This window comes from Miscanthus floridulus, chromosome 15 (genome assembly GCF_019320115.1).
Source record: "Miscanthus floridulus cultivar M001 chromosome 15, ASM1932011v1, whole genome shotgun sequence".
NCBI classification, from domain to species: Eukaryota; Viridiplantae; Streptophyta; class Magnoliopsida; order Poales; family Poaceae; genus Miscanthus; species Miscanthus floridulus.
In genome coordinates this window covers 13,614,371-13,634,868 of record NC_089594.1, presented here as the reverse complement: position 1 = coordinate 13,634,868, position 20,498 = coordinate 13,614,371, and the positions used below count along the sequence as shown (strand labels likewise).

Sequence of the window (20,498 nt, the reverse complement as noted above, 5' to 3'; positions counted from 1 at the left end):
GGATCTAGTGAGACTATGTGACTCACACCCGCCTTTGCTCTGTATTTGATACACCATGATCGAATTGGGTGACAGTAGTGGCAACTCTGAGACTTGATGACTCACAACACTTTGGTTGGCGAAGGCCTTGTGTGATAGTCCAACACTATAGTAACCATCGGGTGGCATAGGGACATTTTGTGACTCCATTGGTTTTGGTCGAGCGAACACCGCAATCGAGAGAGACTTATTGATTGGGTGCATACCTCGATAGATCTCCAACATAGACTAAGGGTTGTGTTTTAGCAACCAATAGCACAGGATGCCAAGAGTTTATCCTCTCTATCCTTTGCTCTTTACTTATCATACTTGTGTAATATTTACCTTTGTAAGATTTAGTTATAGACTGGTTGTTAGGATTGGCTATATATGTTAATAAACTCTGTGTGGGTTGTTGGTAAGATAAAAGTGCACTAGAAAAACGTTAATTGCACGTCATACTAGAGTTAGAGTAGTTTATGGGTTCTCTAAGAGCATCTCCAAAGAGTGTTTCTAAAATTCACCTCTAAATCATCATCATTTGGAGAGTCATCTGCATAAAAATCACTTAATATATGTTCCTCCCCCCCCCCCCCCCCCCCCGCGCCCTCAAACAACTTTTCTATATCTTATATTCTTGTATATACTTTAGAGAGTCATTTTCGTATTTATCTTTGGTTAGCGAGAAATTCAAAATAGAGGATGACTATATTTGGATATAATCATTTAAAGAACCGGTTGAAGGTTACTTTAAAATAGAAAAACTCTATTCCTAAAAATTAGGAAGGATATAGAGAATCTCTTAGAGTTGCTATAATGGTAGTTAAATTTGACCCCTAGGATCTATGTTTTGTTTAGACCCAATTCACAGACGCCCCCCCACCACTGGAGACGCGCTCTTTGCCGAGTGCCTGGGGCACTCGGCAAAGGCCCTATTGCACTCGGCAAAGGCTTTGCCGAGTGCCACACTCGGCAAAGAGCAAACGGCAAAGCCGCATCCGACGAAGGGTTCTTTGCCGAGTGCCGTTTGTCGGGCACTCGGCAAAGGCTTTGCCGAGTGCCAGGACGGCACTCGGCAAAGAAAATTGGCCGCCAGCCGTTGACGGCGTCTTTGCCGAGTGCCGGGTCAGGAAGGCACTCGGCAAAGCTTTTCCCTTTTTTTGAAAAATCCTTTGCCGAGTGCCTTCCTGACCCGGCACTCGGCAAAGAAAAAAAAATTTGAAAAATCATTTGCCGAGTGCCTTCCTGACCCGGCACTCGGCAAAGAAAAAAATATTTTTTTTTGAAAAATCCTTTGCCGAGTGCCTAGCTGAGACGACACTCGGCAAAGGAAAAATATTTTTTTTTGGAAAATTCTTTGCCGAGTGCCAGAGTCCTGGGACTCGGCAAAGCTGGGAAACACATGGTAGTGTACACAGCTTTGCCGAGTGTTACACTCGGCAAAGTGACCAAAAATTTTTGTTTTTTTTTGTTTTTTGCTATCGATCACTTCAAACACAACATATAGCATATATATCACATCCATCACATATATACCACATCCAACACCTTATATGTCATAATCCATCACACATACCACATGAATCACATCCGTTCACCACATGTCACAATAATTCCATCCATTATTCGACAGGATTCCACATCATTCAACAAGTAGTTCAAATCCATCACCACATGTCACAATAACACATGCATGACAACAACATTGTCTCGGACAGAAATCGATTGCGAAGAGAACAAGACATGAAACTACAAGCGCTACTCACTGAAGCGGCCCTTGATGTGGCCATCTTGCTGACGATGGGGAAGGAAACATCTGCTGGTTCGGAGTGCCCTGAGCTGGGTTGTTCGAACCCGCCGACTGAGGCTGCACACAGGAGAAGAGATTGCATGAGACAAGATTAGTTGAATAGCGATTGTAGCAATTCCTTGCATGTGTGACATTACTCACTGGAGTAGCAGAGTGAGGAGGCTGAGGTGGACCCATTAACCCAGGAGGCATAGTAGCACCCGTCGTAGTTTGCATCCAGGCAATAATGGCCGCCAACCTTTTCTCCTGGGTGAGTTTGTCGGCCTCCCGTGCGGCCCGCTCGGCCGCCAACCCCAGTTCCAGCTCCTGGGCCCTCCTGTTTGCTTCTTCCACCAAGGCCTACAAATTGTTGCAAAGCTAATGTTACAATAATGCAAAGGAAATAGAGTTGTGTAAAGATCAATGTACGATGAGTAAAACATGAATAACCTGGAGTGTGTCGACCCGGTGCTATGAAATGCTCGGCCGTGAGCATATCGCCGGGAGTGAGGAGGCGGTCGTGCTCTGTGCTCGGATCTGGGAGAGAGTGGGAGTAGAGGCCGTGTCGATCACGCTGTCGCCAATCCAGTAGCGGCCATGCTTCTTGCCTTGTCCAATCCTCATGATGGTGTTTGCATCAATGTTGTCGGTCCGTGGATCGTACTCCGGCCCATGGATCGACCTTGCCGCCGACGTGTACTCCGTGATTTTCTCGTAGGCGCTCGAGTTTGTGTACGCCTCGGCCGGGTCGTCCGAGTTGAAGGAGACGTCAGACGACGCCTTGCCCTTGTGTGCCATGGCAAATGCGGCGAAGTTGGAGCACTCTTGGCCTTGATGTGCCGCCGACTACAAGAACGAAAACAAGATGATTTGAATTCTTTGCCGAGTTCAACGAAAGCAAGAAGAATAGAAACATGACCACGTACCCACGCTCGGGCGTATCCAGAGAGGTTGTGGTTGCCTTGATGGTGTGATACACCTGGCATGAACAAACATCGCTGCCGGGCAGCCGCGTGCTGAGCGGCCCACTCCGCGCTTAACCACCTGTCCACCATCTTCGCCCAAGCCATGGGGCACCCGTTGCACCACCAAGGAATCACCTACACGTCATCAAGTAGTTGACATATTAGAAAAACAAGTGATTCATACTTAATCTCAAAAGGAACCAATTTTAATGTTCTTTAGCTACCTCAAGGAACTGGGGTTTGGTCAGCGTCAAGTCTTGTTCTCAGATGTCCTTCTTGGTGACCTTCTGTCCGAGCTTTGTCCCATAGTAATCTATGATGGCCTGGAGTCGCGCCTCATGATGGACGTCAACGACGCGTTTCCTACAAGCTCGCTTAGCCACTGCCTCCGCCGTGCCCTCGAATCCATCGTCAAGTTTGAAGTACTCCTGCATATACAGACACGATGTATGCATTAGTTATTTCAAGTAGAGTCCAATGAGTGCATTGTATTGAGCCATGTAGTGCGAGGAAGACTTACCCAGAACTCCCGAATGACGAGCGCAGCCACGGTGCCTGCTTCCACATGGGGGGCAGACTCGTAGTGGGCAAACGTGAAGGCGGGCTCAAGGTTCCCAGCATGCATGACCATGCCAGGGAAGTGTCTCCTGCACAGGAGACTTAGGATGCCATTGACATGGCGGGAGGCAGTGTTCCCCGACACAATCTCCCACCCCCTGCAAAAGTGATTAAGAAAACATATTAGTCTCTATTTCGATATCGAACATAGCATATGAAGTAAAAGTGATAACATGCAAAGGCACTTACCTTTGCCCCTCTAGGCGAATCACTGGGCGTAGACGAGTATGCGGTCAGTCAGGGAGGGTGGAGGGTCCTCGCAAGTAGACACCTGACGAACTAGAGGAAGCGGTAGCTCCCGTCCCGCCCCCGTCCTCGTCCTCATCCTCGTCCGCCTCCTCCTGGACCGGCGTCTCCTCCTCCTCGCCCGCCTCCTGCTGCACCTGCTCCTCCTCCTCCTCCTCCTGCTGCTGCTGGACCACAGGCGTGGTCCTCCTGTTCCTCCTGGTCGTGGTCCTCGTGCTCCTCTGCCTCGTCGAAGACGTCCCCTGCTCCTCCTCGCCTCCTCCACTAGAGGCTCCTACACCAGAGGCTCCATGGTAGAACGAGCTCAAGTTCCTCTGCCGACCGCCCGGCATTTTTGTTTAGTCACCTGCAAATAAAAAGAAGAAAGAAGTAATTAGAAATAGATGCAAAATAAACAAAACAAAACAAAATTACAAAATTACAAAGTATTACATGTATGTTACAAATAATCTTCATGATCGGGATTAGCTGGATCATAAGTCTCATCATCACTATCAACCATGTCGAAATAATCAACACTATCCAATGGAGGAATGTTGTCTTCATTGTCATTGCCTACACGTAATCGCTCAACCATTTGTAAGTCCTTTGCATTTCACACTTCATCTCCATCGTCATCATCATCCACCATTACATTGTCTACATCCATTCCTATCTCGCCGATTAAGTCTATCTCAAACCTCCCTTGTAGCCTATCTTCTTGATAGAACTCTCCATCATACGTGCTTGGGTTGAAGTTGTAATCTTCATCGTTTGGGACAGGTAGTCGGCCGTGTGGTGAGACCTTGTGCACAACAAATCAACCACTAAGATTCGGTCTAGTCTTGCAAGCATATGGCGTATAATAAACCTATGTGGCCTGTTGCGCCACAATGTACACATCGTCTCTTGAATAGATGGAATCCTGTCGAATTTCGACTAGACCAAGATGAGGGGTCTTCCTCGTTACTCTCGGATCAAACCAATGGCATCTGAATACGACAGGATAAAGATTTGTGCTTCCACGGAATGAAAGTTCGTATATTTCTTCAATTCTTCCATAATAGTCTACGCCATCAGTGCCGGGCGTAAAAACCCCGCTATTTGTGGATCTTCGATTGGGCCGCCTCCGCTTGCAGCTTCCTGTGTGAAATCGATATCCATTCACGTCATAGGCATCCGATGACTTGACCCTTTGGTCACAGCCATTGGCAACCTGTCTCAACTCGGCACTGATAGACGCATCGGTTTGGGCTTGCAAGCTCAAGTAGGATACATCGTTATATTAATCGGACGTACGAGCAACAAAAAATCAGGGCTAAATTGGACAGTACCTTGGTTTTGAACGAGGAAATAAAATCGGGGCTCCCTTGTCCCGCACCCTTGGAAAGAAGGGTATCACATTCCGGCGGGGTTGGTTCCCTTGAATGGGGCCAGTATTCATGAATGAATTCCCTGTAATGACAAACAAGGGGGTTGGATGTAGAATAGTGCGGGATTATTGAAACAAGTTCGTTGAGAACTTACGCAATATATGGGTCCACCTCTTCAAGGTTGGTCAGCACATATAACATGATTTTGTGCCACTCCACATTTGTCAGGGGCTTATTGGTCGATGCACCTGCTCTTCCAAGTTGCCCTCGGAAAAGGCTGAGGCTCGAGGCATTTTTGTCAGCATTGTAACGAGGAGGTGGATTATGCACACTTGGAAGGTTGTCAGAATAATACAATTTGTGAAGTTTGACACCTCCTCCATAGTGAATGCACTTGCAATGGAAGCCTCAATTTTGCCTTTGTTTTTACACTTTTTCTGAAGTGTCTTTAGGCATCTCTCAATTGGATAGCACCAACAGGCCTGCACGGCCCCCCCATTCGTGCCTCATACGGGAGGTGCAATATCAGATGCTGCATCGGATTGAAGAAGCCGGGTGGAAAGATCTTCTCCAACTTGCAAAGCAAGACAGGTGCCACTTTTTCCAAGTCAGCAATCACGGTCCGAGATAACTCCTTGGCACAGAGCTGGCGGAAGAAGTAGCTCAACTCTGCCAGCACTGTCCATATGTGCTCAGGGACAAAGCCTCGAACCATCGTCGAAAGAAGCCACTCAATCCATATGTGGTAGTCGTGACTCTTCATCCCGTTCACTCGGAGAGTAGTTAAGTTCACTCCCCTCCTCAGATTCGCTGCATACCCATCAGGGAACATTAATGTCTAGATCCATTGGAGTACTTCCCTCCTTTGTCTAGGGGTCAAGATGAAATCTACCTTAGGCCTTTTCCATGTCTTGCCGCCTCCAGGAGCACGCATCTCTTGATGTGGTCTATCACACAACTCTACCAGGTCCACTCTAGCCTGAGGGTTGTCCTTTGACATTTTAGTTTCCATGATTGTTCCCCAGAGTGCCTCGGCAACATTCTTTTCTATGTGCATGACATTAATGTAATGTGGCATAAGAAGGTCATCAAAATAGGGGAGCCTTGTCAAGCCCAACTTATGAGTCCACATGTGTTCCTCGCTATATCCCACGAAGCCATCACCTTCTTGATTCTCCATGAGAGCATCTATCTGAGCATGAACCTTGGCACCAGTCATCATCTGTGGTGCAGGTTCTATCACTATGACACCTTTTGTAAAGTTCTTGGTGTCTTGCCTGAATGGATGCTTGAGAGGGACGAATTGATGATGTTTGTCAAACGATGAATACTTGCCACCCTTCTTGAGCCAGATGAACCTCAGACGATCCTTGCATAATGGACATGGGAACTTCCCGTGGATACACCAACCGGAGAATATCCCATATGCTAGGAAGTCATGCATGGAGTACTGGTACCAAACGTGCATTTTGAAGGGTGTCTTTGTAGCTCTGTCGTATGTCCATACCCCATCCTCCCAAGCACTGACCAATTCATCAATCAGAGGCTCCATGAAGACACCCATCTTCTTGCCCGGGTGTCTAGGAATTATCAATGATAAGAATACGTTCAAACGTTCAAAGGCGACGCCGGGGGAGATTGAGGGGGATGACGAACATGGGCCAACATGTGTAGGGGGCAGCCATAAAACCATAAGGATTGAACCCATCTGTTGCCAGCGCAACACGTATGTTACGAGGCTCTGATGCTTTCTCATGATGAATGCCATCAAAGTGGTTCCATGCTTCACCATCGGACGGATGTACCATCTTGTCAGGATTGTATTGTGTGCCCTGTTTGTGCCACGTCATCTGCTTAGAGGATTCCTCGCTCATGTATAGCCATTGGATCCTCGGCACGAATGGGAGGTACCGTAAGATTTTCATCAGGACTGTAAGCTGCTTCTTGTGACCATCCCCAGAGTCTACCTCCAGGTACCGTGAGGATTTGCACTTCGGACAGTACTTTTCATGCTCATGTTCTTTCCTAAAGAGGACACACCCATTCAGACAAGCATGTATTTGCTCGTAAGACATCTTGAGTCCATCAAGGAGTTTCTAGCACTCGTACAGGCTCTTTGGTAGAACGTGGCCCTCCGAAAGCATGCTAGCAATCAAGGCCAACATACCATCGAAGTGTTGTCGACCCATGTTGATCTCGGCCTTGAACCCCATCACGCGTCCAATGGCATCGAGTTGACAAACCGTTGTCCGATCATGGAGGGGTTTCTATGCCGAAGACATCATGTCATAGAACGCCTTTGCGGATGCCTCCGTCTCCTCCGCACGTCCATCAGGGATCTGTGCTTGTTGATAGTCATCTAACATGTGTGCAACCCTGCCATCATCATCAACATGCTCGAGGCGTGGTCTCACCACTTCCTCTCTCATCCGATGGGCTTCACCGTGGTGGATCCACCGGGTATAGTCCGGCATAAAGCCATGCTTCTGAAGATGTATACCCATGTTGTCCTTCTTTTGCCATTTTCTGTTTGCACACATGCTGCAGGGACACTTCATTAGATGCGCTCTATTCGCACCCCTGTCGAATGCATGGTCCAAGAAAGCCTCGGTCTTCTGCCCCCATTCAGTGCTGACATCACTCTTACTTCTGTATCCCGTGTACATCCACTCACGGTCATCCATCCTCTAAAATAGATATCAACGAGTAATGTAACCATCAACTGCATCTACGTGGTGTTCCTACTATCTAATAGGTGAGGATATGTCCTAATCCCACCCGTGGATGCGTAGACGAGGTCAGTTTCCATGGTCTACTCCGAGCCAAAACAGAATTTCAGTAGCACCTCCCCACTGTTCTCCAGATACATGTCCTGGCAAGGAGAGTGTGTATCCGGAGAACAACACGGAGGTGATGCTAAAACTCTGTCTCGGATTGGAGCAGACCATGGAAACTAACCTCGTCTACGCATCCGCGGGCTGTCCAGAAAAGGTAGACAATCTAAAACAGATACGGTTATACATATGCAAAGATCTGCATACTTCCAACCGTATCTCTTTCGGATGGGAGACGCCTAACTGGGTTACACTGATCTACGACAACGATAAGGAAGAGAGGTTATTTATACCTAGGGTGGTGGTGGAGTCAGGCTAGCGGGGCAGTGGTGAGTCGGTGCAGTGGCAAAGCGAGGCTATGTAGGCAGGACCGCAACACCGACGAAGACGATCGGGGTCGCCTAGGTACTATGGGTCCCCTCCGACAGGTCCTGCTCTGCAAAACAAGAAACACAACACTATAAGTTGAAAATTTTGGCAGAACCTCCCCTGTACAGGGAGGTTTCCAAAACCTACAAAAAATAACGGCACGAAGGCCGACATTCACAAGGGCACGAAGGCCGACATTCACGACATTCACAATGGCACGAAGGCCGACATTCATGGCACGAAGGCCGACATTCACAAGGGCACGAAGGCTGACATTCACGACATTCACAACGGCACGAAGGCTGACATTCACAGCACGAAGGCCGACATTCACAAAGGGACGGTGCATATACCTTGGGCGGTGGCAGGACGTGCACGCACAAAAGAAGACACCGAGAACTCCTCCTCCTTCTCTTCCCCTTCCTCCTTCCTCCTTCCTCCTCTCCTTCTTCCCCTTCTTCTCTTCTTTTCCTCTTCTTCTCCTTCTCTTCCCCTTCCTCCTTCTCCTCTTCTCCTTCCTCCTACTTCACCTCTGCCTCCTCCCCTCCAATAACCGACGGTGAGGGGGGGGGGCAGGCTAGGCGCGGCCCCAATGGGGAGGGGAGGTGAAGGCGGCCCTCCCTCTCCTTCTCTGGCGGCAGTGGGCCACCGACGTTTAGCGGCGCCGGTGGGGGCGCGGGTGGGGCGCGGAGGGGAGGGGAGGGGAGGAGAGGCGGGCGCGCAGATGGGGCGGGCAGGCCGGAGCGGCGGGGTCGGTGGCCGCCGACGCGGCGTGGGCCCACGGCAGCGGGCGGCGGGGCTGGGGCGGGCGTGGGCAGCGGGGCTGGGGGCGGGCGCGGGCGGCGGGGCTAGGGGCGCAGGGCGGGGACGCGGCGCGGGGATGGGGTCCGCCAGCGGTGGTGGGTCTCGCCGGCGGGGGGGGGGCGGGCGGGCGGCGGCGGCGGCGGGCCACAGAGACGGGTGCGGGGGGCGCGCGCGTGTGGCCGATGGGGCCTCGGGGTGGGCCGACCAAAGGAAATTCCTTTCCTTTGCCGAGTGCCCGCGAACTGGCACTCGGCAAAGGATTTTTAAATTTTTTTTTCAAATATCTTTGCCGAGTGCCATAGATATGGTGCTCGGCAAAGAGTTTTCTTTTAAAAAAACAACCGTACTTAAAAGAAAAAAACTTACCTCTTTGCCGAGTGCCGCAGATCTGGCACTTGGCAAAGCTCAAATTAAAAAAACCGAAATCGTCCGCGTTTTTTTTAAAACTTTCACCTTTGCCGAGTGTCCCCCGTTAGGCACTCGGCAAAGAGGCTTTGCCGAGTGCCAGAGTTGGGCACTCGGCAAAGCATAATTTTTTGTTTTTGTTTTTTCCTCCAAACTTTTTCTTCAGCCCTTACACATTAAGTTGAAGTACATCCTCAAATTTGGCACATTTCTCGATCCTTTTGCTATATATCCTTAATTTATTTCATTTAATTGCATTTTTCCAGGAAATGTAAGTTTGAACTGCAGGTGCATCGAATCATGGAATTCGACGAGTGGAAAAATGATATTCGCGTTACTTATTGTATTTTGAGGCTGTTTCCAGGAGCACGCCCGAAGTTTCAAACATCTCACGCACGAAACATAGCGACAAAATTGCGGGTGAAGTGTTTTTAATTATATAAAATGCAAACGAAGTTTGAAAATCATGAAACTTGGTGACGCGTCTTTACATCACATGTGGAGGCTATGGTAAAAATTTGAGAACATTTCGTGCACGTTGTCACGTAGGATGGTTAGAAACTTAGGATGGTAAAAATTTATACCGGTGCTTGTCATGGTGTTGCTTGCTCCACTAAAATGAAACTTAGGTCTCGTTTGACTTTACTAGTAAATAAAGTTTAAAATAGCCGGCGATAGCTGCTGGACAAAGTCACAGCTAAGATACGTCACTTTTAGCACTAAGAAAAGTAAAACCCTAATAGCCCGAGATAGCTGGAGATTGCGGCTAATTGGGACAAACTTAGGGCCTATTTGGTTTCCATAAGTCAGGTGACTTATTAAGTCAGGTGACTAAAAATCAGTGACTTATAAGTCATGCATGTTTGGTTATAGATGACTTATAAGCTCATTAAAGGTGTGGGCCCCACGCGGAAAAGGGTGACTTATAAGTTTTAAGCAGGGGTGAACCAACTTAAAACTTATAAGTAGGGGTGACTTATAAGCTAGTGGTGTTTAGCAAAATAAGTCACTTATTTTACTTTTTAACTTATAAGTAGGTGACTTATTTAGAACCAAACAGGCCCTTAACTACCGCTAAACTATGTCAGGCCAGGAAATTGACCAAGCGGCCCACTAAAACGTGTGCCACTGCCGGCCCATTGCTTTGCCCTTCCATCCAGCCCAGGAAAATAATGTAACCCTGGCATCTTCTCATATCTCTGACTCATCTCGTTAGCCCATTGCTTTGCCTATCCATGCAGCCCATTGCTTTGCTACAGTTATACGAGATTTGTCATTCGATATATTGCTTCTTCTCTGTTTTTCCTTTTGTTTAAGAAAAACAGCTAAACGGCTTAGCTGAAGCTATCTCCGGCTATAGCTGGGCTTAGCTGCATTGGAGGTCAACAGCTAAGAGGCTTAGCTGGAGATTTAAAACTTTTGCTAGTAAAGCTATTTTTTTAGAAATAGCTTCATGAACAACTTTTTAGGTGAAGCTGAGTTGTTTTGGAAAAATTGTCTGGCAAAACAGCTTCACCAATAACTTCATTATGGATGGCAGAGAGAAATGAGGAAGAGAGCTGGAATAAGCTACTTTATTCAGCTTCATCCCACTTCATTTCCTTATGAGAGAGAAAGAAAAACAGTTTCACCCATGAATCTATTTTAGCAATGGGTGTTTGGTAAGAAAACAGCTCACAACAGCTGTGAGCTGTACCGACAGGCCCTTAATTTTTTTTGATTAAGTGAAGCTTAAAATGAAAAGAACAAAAAGATTTGGGAATCACTCCACACGCTGCAATAGGTGTCCACACACTGCAATAGGTGGCACCGACGCCAGAAATTTGAGGATACTTACCTCAGTGCCAACTCTATATAAAAATACTACTCAAAATACTACTCATATGCCATCCAGTCATGCTGTGAGTGTCCAAGCATCAAGACAAGAACAACCTGCATCGGAGTTATTGGGTCCCACTAGTAGTGCTATCACGTAGTCTTGGAAGAGTGATGTCCTTTTTTTAAGCAAACAAATTAGGTGAGGATTATCCGCATGAGCACTGTAGGGACCATAAGCATGACATGTGGATCTCAACTAAATATGGGAGGAGAGAGAATTACAGTAAACTCATACAGTAGCAGCACAATACGCAAAGATCCGTGTAGAATGGTCCATACCCCATTTTTTTCCCTTTTTTAACAGTGTAGGACCTATTATTTTTTAAGGACTATTTCATTCACATGCAGCTCCTAAATTTGTCTAGAGTTCTCCTATAACTCCTAATACCTAGGATTTCCATTTCTGACACCCTAAACTTATATTATTGTACCAACCATGTCCAAACCCTTATCTGACGTCGCCCGAGCACTGATGTGGCTGCCAACGTGGATTGGGCAGGAGGTCCAAACCTTAAACTTGCATTAATGTACTCTTTCTAGGTTTCTCTCTCCACAAACTCCACCGTGGAGCAGCTTCACAAACTTCAGGTTTTAATGGAGCACCTATCTAAGTGCTATTAGAACTTCATCCTTTTTTCGAACCGTATGTGTGGAGCTAAAACCGTTTGAAAAAAAAACATAGATGGGAGCTGAAAAACATGGATCGGAGCAGTCCCCACCCCCTAAGTATGCAAGAGTGTAATCTATGACCTATATAGAACCGATTTTATTACAAATACAATGAATATAAGATCTAATAAGCACTAGAAACGCGGATAAACCTGAACAACTAATAAGATAAAAAAGGTTAAGCCCGTCTTGCTACAAAAATGAATGCAACCAAAGACCGGATATAATTTACACTAACATTTAAACTAAATATATATCGAAGATCACATGGTGCAATAAAAAACATGACAATATATATCTTAATATTGTTAACAAGACTTTGTTAACATAGCTTCCACACTAATTTTCACTAAATACATAAGAAAAACATCCTATACAGTCATAATAATTCAAAACATTTGGCCATTAATGAGATTGTTAAGGCCATCCAATTGAAGATTTCATCTCACTGTTTTCAAAACTCCCATGTATTGGAAATAGTGTGGAAAAGTTTTATTCCATTAAACTCTTTTCATCATATGAAACTTTTATCATATCTCATCTCTCTATTAATACAATGCCACATCAGCTTATAAAATGCTCATGAAACCCTGATCTGCCATTCACGCTGACTTCAAGCAAAACCAACAAAAAAACACTATTTTGTTTGCACTGCTCAATAATGAATATACAAGACCCTAGTCGACTTTGATGATGAACCTATGTCGATTCCGCCTAGATTCACCCTCCCCCCTATCTAGACATGTGTTGTCAATGTTGTATATATATACGATGAAGAACACATCTTTAACGATGTTTTACCATTGACTGCTTGTCATGAGGGTACCCGGGACGATGATTTGTTTGGAGGGGTATCGACGTATGCAGGAACTCGATGGTGAACATAGGGAGACAACGATTTATACTGGTTCAGCATGCCACAAAATCACGGCGCCCTACGTCCAGTCTGGGGTAGATAATATATTACGCGTTGCGCTATCTGTAGTATTCTCTCTATCTTTCTCTATATGATCTCATCTATTTGTTCTCTTATTCTGTTGGGGTCATATGTTGAGGTTGTACCGATCTAGGGAGCCCTGCCCTCCTTTATATAGTCTAGGAGACAAGAGTCCTAGTCGGTTACAAAGTAGAAGTCCTAATAGGATTACATAATAGCAATGCTACTAGGATTACGTATGGGAAATCCTAGTTGGACTAGATATTCTCTCTTCTATGTGGGCTATCCCGTGGGTCCCGTATCGATAAGCCCCCGAGCATTTCATGGTTGAGCTCCAGGAAAAGCTAGAGGGTCCTTTTGGTTGGTTCACCTTGATTGACGTGCACTTTCTCCCCCGAGCCTCTTGCTTTTTGTGATGAAAAAGCTAGAGGGTCCTTTTGGTCTATTCTCTCTGGGTTCTTTCTTTAGTGAGTGTAGCCCCTGAGCCTCTTGCTTCTTGGGCGTCCAGAATCTGTCCTTGAGAAAAAGTTTGGGGGTTTTCTTTTTGGGGATATGTATCATGTAGCCCCTAAGCCTGTGTCCGAGTACTTGTAATTACAAATAAGTTTTTGATCCATCTGAGTTGTTTCTGGACTTTTTTGACCCTTGATGCGCTTCATCTGGGTTGTTTCTGAACTTGTTTAATCCGTAATGCACCTTTGTCTGGGCTGTTTTGTTCAATCCGGGTTGCTTCTGCACTTGTCTAATCCTTGACGCACCTCGTCTAGGTTGTTTTTTTATCAACCTAGGTTCTTTCTGAACTTTTCTAATTTTTGACGCACAACGTCTTGGTTGTTTTGTTCAATCAAAGTTCTCTCTAAACTTGTCCAATCCTTAACGCACGTCATCTGGGTTGTTTTTTAATCATCCTGGGTTCTTTCTAAACTTATCTGTAATTTTGATGCACGTCGTCTGGGTTGTTTTTTGATCAACCTGGGTTCTTTCTGAACTTGTCTGATCCTTGACGCATCTTGTCTGGGTTGTTTTTTACCTATCCAGGTTCTTTCTGAACTTGTCTGATCCTTGGCGCACCTCGTCTAGGTTGTTTTTTGACCAGCCTGGGTTCTTTTTGAAATTGTCTAATTTGTTGGTTGAGTAAGGTAGCTCTCGGGAGCGTGTCCTTCCCAATGGCATGGTACAGATGTAGCCTCTGCATGTTAAATTTAAAAATATGCTATAATTGACATTCCAGATAGAAAGTCAGGAGCATGTCCTATATATGAATAAATTATCAGGGGTGGGCCCTAGTACTATGAAATGCATGTAAAAATTTTCACGTCTTCCTCTTGTTAGGCCATGTAAACTCCTCAGGTAGCGTCATGTTACGTTTAAGCACCACGGTCCCTGTTATCGCTGCTCATTTATCGAGACTTAGGCATAGAAGAGCCAAGGCTTAATAGATTAAGGCATGCGCTACCCAAGTCCTTTAGCGACCGTTAAGAGAAGACTAGAGCAGTTAGCCTGTGCGAAATAAAAAGAATGTGTCGCGTCTTGCTCTTGTTAGGCCATGTAAACTACCTAGGTAGTGTCCTGATACGTTTAAGCACCTTGGTCCCTGTTATCGCTGCTCATTTATCGAGACTTATGCACAGAAGAGCCGAGGCTTCACGGATTAAGGCATGCGCCACCCGAGTACTTTAGCGACCGTTAAGAGAAGACTAGAGTGCACGATGCACACCCATTGGGTGTCATCCCGACTACAAGCTCGGAGATGTGGAGTAGTCGTGGATAGTGCGACCACAGAGGCGCACGAAAATTATTCGGAAATATATTAAAAATTAAAATTTAAAGCGTGAATTAGCTTGATTGTAGGCCGAGTTGTCAATCGCCGCAGCTGAGTAGTTGGCGTGGCGTTCAAGTAGTTCGCGTAGCATTCGAGTAGATGGAAGCACCTAGGCTTGATAGCTCGCTTGTCGTTTGATGTAGTCGAACAGCCTGATACAGTCGAACAGTTTGCTTGTGGCTCGGAGTCGATTGTCTGAGACGTGAAATCCTATCGCAGATTGTCGTTGCTATGAACACAACGAGTTGTCGACGAGAACCGCTGTGAGTTGCCGACGAGGGCCGACGAGTCGTGATCTTGATTTCCATCGAGCTCTCGAACGCAACGCACCGAAAATCCTTACCTGGCGCGCCAGCTGTCGATGTAGTATTCTCTTTATCTTTCTCTATCTGATCTCTTCTATCTGTTCTCTTCTTCTGTTAGGCTTGTGTGTTGAGGTTGTGCCAATCTAGGAAGCCCTGCCCTTCTTTATATAGTTCAGGAGGCAAGAATCCTAGTCGGTTACAAAGTAGAAGTTCTAATAGGATTACATGATAGCAATGCTACTGGGATTATATACGGGAAATCCTAGTAGCAATGCTACTGGGATTACATATGGGAAATCCTAGTTGGACTAGATCTTCTCTCTTCTATGTGGGGTATCCCGCGGGTCCCTCATCAACAATCTTGGACCATGTTTGGTACGATTAGTTGCTAATAGTTAGCTAACTAATATAGTTTTTAGCTAATACTCCCTATATTCCAAATTATAAGTCGCTTTGATTTTTTTGTTCATCCATTTTTCTATATATCTAAACATATTATTATATTTAGATCCATTGTAAAATGGATATAAAAAAGTCAAAGTGACTTATAATTTGGAACGAAGGGGCATTAGCTAGTTTAGTTGGACCAATGAAATTATTGTTAGTTGGGTATTCCACTAGCACTTAGCTAAACCTTTTTGATCCAAGGAGCTAACTATTAGTTTTATAGATCCAAACATGGTCTAAAAGCATCTCCAATCGTTCTAAAAAAAATACTCCCTCCGTACTCGTAAAACATGTCATTTTGGACAAGGTTTGGGTCAACCATTGGGAATATAAATCATCAATACCTTTTAAGTTGTTGAGGTTGCAAATGTGAAAGTTATATAAATGGATTTGTCTTGAAAAATACTTTCATAAAAGTATACATATATCACTTTTCCATAAATATTTTTATAAAAACAAGAGGTCAAAGTTGTGTTTTGAAGACCGTGTCATTGTCCTAAACGACATGTTGTATCAGTACGGAGGGAGTAGTTGGTAAATTAAGGAGTTTTCAAGTGGCTAAAAAAAGTTGGGAGCACATTTGTTGAGTTTTTACATTAGTTTTCAAAACCACGCTCCTAAAATATAGAAGACAATTTTGAATCATGAACCCCGAACTATTTCTAGATCATCCAAACTGCTTTTATACTTTCTTTCTCTCTTACATGTTTGTATTGAAAACCATGTCCTATTCTTTATTTTTCCCATGTCCTTCCACCTCTATATTGGTAGAACCATATGTGCGCTTATAATTTTCACATGATTGGGTTGATTTTCCCAAGTGTGGAAAGATTGGGAGTTGAGATATAGAAGTTGTTGGAGACTAGTTTTTGGCCTAGGTGCATTCAATATAGAAAATGCACCCAGGTGTAATATATATATATATATATATATATATATATATATATATATATATATATATATATATATATATATATATATATATATATATAATGAAATTGAAAAAATCAGTACAAAAGCAGCCATGACAGAAACAAAAGGAGCTGACAGCAATGGGTAGGAGAAACACCTTTTTTCTTTGCACTTCTCTTCTTCTTCTTCTTTGTGTTCTTTTCAACTGCGCTTTGGAGCCGTCTAGTCTTTGCACTTTTTACAACCCGAGGAACTCTAAATGATATTGATCCTTTCAATGTGTTCGTGTCACAGTTAGTCGATACTAAAGGAACCTCATCAGTTTTTTCTGGCTCCTTGCTTAGAGAGTTATCCACTTCCAAAACTAAATTATCGACGGCTTTCTCCAAGTGAACAAGAAGTTGTTTTGACACTGAGCACTTCAGTGCAAGGGATGTCGCCTTTCGTGAGATGCGTGCAGCATGTGTTTTCATATTTTTCTTTTCCGCTCCTTGTTTCTCAATATAAAATCCTCTTTTCGCATATTTTGTCCATCTGTTTAGTACATATTTGAACGGCAAATTGAAAACATCATTCACACTGAAGACTTTGAAGGCATGCTTGCATAGTATACCTACATGATAATGATTCTGTTTTCAATCTTGATTTATAAGAAACTGTATTGTAATTTAAAGTGTCTGTACATACCTATGGACTCAAACTTTCTGCAGGAACACGTAATGTCCATATCTGCAGTGTTGAAGATGACAGTTGCTCCATGAACAGAATGCATATGCGTAACCATATATGTCAAAACTGACCCATCTGTTTGCAACAATTTACAAGAGAATGAGAAATGCAGTTTAAATTCTTCTTCAAACTCTAAATACATCCTCCTTGTATATGATTCAGCTGCAGTCTTCAACAAAGGCAAATTTGGGCTGTAAGTAATCGGGGTTTTTCGACGCGAGTTAAATTCCGCGTCTAACTCGTTTTCATGAAAGCTAGCAAAAACCTTCTCACATTCTACAAGAAGCTCTGAAAGTCCAAGTCTCCTACAGAATCTTTTCTTGAATACATTGTTCTTGCCTTCACTCCTTTGAGTCGAGGCCATATTAGCTATAAATGAATCACGGTAGACAATAGCCCACCTTTTTCTCAAATCATATAGGTTTGCCATCCATTGGTTCTTCTCAAGGTCATACTTACTCGACAATTCATGCCACTTCTAGATGAACATATCTTCAGATCTATCTTCATACACACATCTCTTAAAATTAGGTAGAAACTTATCAGGGTGCTTCTGAATTACATGCCCGAGATGTTTAGTGGCGTTAAGATAGATGTGCCACAAACAGAGACGATGGCTTGTATTCCTAAATACGTAGGCAATTGCTCCTGCCATGGTTGCGTCTTGATCGGTGAAAATTGTACTTGGATGCTTTCCTGACATTGCTGTTAGAAAGGTTTCAAAGAGCCAAACAAATAATTCAATGGTCTCATTAAATACCAAAGCAGCACCAAAAATTACTGTTTGCTTATGATGGTTGGTTCCAACGAATGGTGCAAATGGCATTTCAAGCTTATTAGTTTGAAAAGTGGTGTCAAATGACACAACGTCACCAAAGCATGCATAATCCATGATAGACTGACCATCTGCCCAAAAGAAATTAGCCATCCGACCATCGTCCTCATCTATTTGAATGGCATAAAAGAATGTAGGATCTTCTATCTGCTTATTCTTCAAGTATTCTAAAACTGTTTGAGCATCATTTGATTCTAAGTACTTCCTACGCTCATGACCAATTTTATTTTTGCAGTCCATCTTTGAGAATGGAACTTTGTCAGATCCTCCATAAAATTCCTTCATAAACTCATATACCTGTGTTGGCTTCATTCCAGCTTGTCGTATCTGGTTAATCAACATCATGTCCGCTTCTACAACACGTCGTTGGGATCTCAGCTTATGCGATTTATTTGGACTAGCAAGATAATGATTGTGATCAAGTACAACCTTTTGCACTGTCCAAGTCCCCTCTCTGCTGACACTAAACTGAACACGTGCATCACAACCTGTCCTTGTACTATCCTTTGATGTCTGAGTTTCTCCATGTCCTTGGCAACTACAAACAATATACTTTTGACATATACTACCATCTCCTCGATGCCTTGTCTGGCTCTTTCTTATACTGAACCCAACATTACCAGCATAGGCATTATACATCTCATAAGCTTTGACCTCTGATTCAAAAGTCATACCAACTTCAGGAATTATTCCAACTTTATCAACCACCTGTTGTGCAATCGAATCAGAATTAAAGCTATATTGCCACAATGTAGTTATTTATAATTGTCTTCGCCCTAGCTATTTAGTTAGAGGAAAAAAGACTGTTACCTTATTTGGTACTCCGTCTATCACTTCTTCAGCTACTAGATGATGGAGAGCGTTCCCATTAGCACGAGTGTTATCGTCGATAGCAACAATAGTGTTCTGTACAGTACAGTATGCACACATTTATATATGATGAAACTACATGAAAGATAGAAGAGGAAGATCAAAGACCAAATGATGACCATACATGTGTTACTTGCTCTCCCTTGACTCCACGGATAGAGGGAGAAACCATGGGCGATGAATTGTCTTGGGATGGCGACAAATTCTCTTCCTGGCATCCTTCTCCTATCATGCCGGCTCCATCGTCCAAGGGGACGGCGGTGCAAGGACCACCTTCCTGGCCTCCTTCTCCTGTCATGCCGGCTGCGTCGACGGCGCAAGGACTAGCACCTTCCTGGCCTCCTCCAGTCATGCCGGCTACGTTGTCCATGGAGATGGCTGCGCAAGGACCACCCTACAAAGTATGCGATATATGTCACAAACAACACGTGACAATAGCAGACCTGTCTTAAGTAATGGTTGCATGAAACTTACACATAATGGGATGCTAAAGGACTTATGTGGTGTGGTACATTCTTGAGCAGGAATATCTGGGGCCACTGACTCAACATCAGAGTGTACATTAAAATCCAATCGCTTTGCTATGCTCACTTCACCCTCAAGGATCATAGTGGCTACAAGATAGCATAAGCAAACGGGAGAAAATCAGTTAGCAAGACCATATTGTTGTACACACAAACATGTGTACAACATATAGGCCATCTCAACATATGCATAAAAATAATACAATTTACATCTAACTAAAGTCAACAAACCAGCAATATCAAACTTTCATTTTAGTATAGATTGGACAATGAGGAAACCAAGTAGGAGAAAAAAGACTAAAAAAGGTAACTCATTGATGGAACGTGTACATGGGGCATGCTGAACTCGAATCGACATTCAGATTTGGATATAATAAAGAGAAGTCGAAAATTATGATATACATTGTATACACTCCAGACTAATCCATTGCATGCCATGAATAAACAAATAGTAGCAGAATTATTGTTTTTTCCTTGCAATACCATGAATCTAGGAATTTCTACTGCACATACACCACAGAAGCTCATAAAAATCATCTACATAACAAAAATATGTCAAAGAAATGTGAGAAACAAAAAACCTGGTTCAAAGAACTGACAACAGAAAGATCATAAGTTGAGAACTCGATCAACTTCAACAATGGAGGGAAGTGGGATGAATTTGGTGTTGCTGGGCAGAGCCACGGCGGCGTCCGCGTGGGCGTCGATTGGGAAGGTGGAACCGTGCGACGCGGACGCGTGCTGGGGCAGTGGGGCGCCGAGGAGGCGAGGACGACGACCGCGCGCTGGCGGCCAGGAGCGGCACAGCGGACGTGGCGGAGCTGCTGGCGCCCGGCGTGCGACACCTTCTTGGTGGTGCGGCGGAGGTGGATGATGAGCGCCTACCGGCGATTGGCAAGAAACAATCTAATCACTTCCCTGGAACCCACTTCCTTCGTGTGAAACGAGCCGACGTTCTGGTAAAGCCCGTGCTGGTGAAACCAAGCCGAGCCGAGTCTCAGGAGATGGCAGCGCCGCGGCGTTTTCGCGAGCGTCTGATTCGTCCGTGTCCACGCGTCGCACGTTTAAGGATGCGGGCCCAGTTTCCACGCTGCCCAGTCCAGCCCAACAGACAGCAGCAGGCCGTAGCAAAGAAGTAGCACTAAACAACAGTGCTTAACGGACCACAAA

The 20,498-nt window shown here is 44.7% G+C and overlaps 2 pseudogenes; both read right to left on the bottom strand.

Annotated features, from left to right (window-relative positions):
- Window positions 1-1,780: 1,780 nt before the first annotated feature.
- LOC136507030 (uncharacterized) lies at window positions 1,781-2,793 on the bottom strand (annotated as a pseudogene).
- Window positions 2,794-8,846: 6,053 nt separating this feature from the next.
- LOC136507029 (protein FAR1-RELATED SEQUENCE 5-like) lies at window positions 8,847-18,618 on the bottom strand (annotated as a pseudogene).
- Window positions 18,619-20,498: the final 1,880 nt, after the last annotated feature.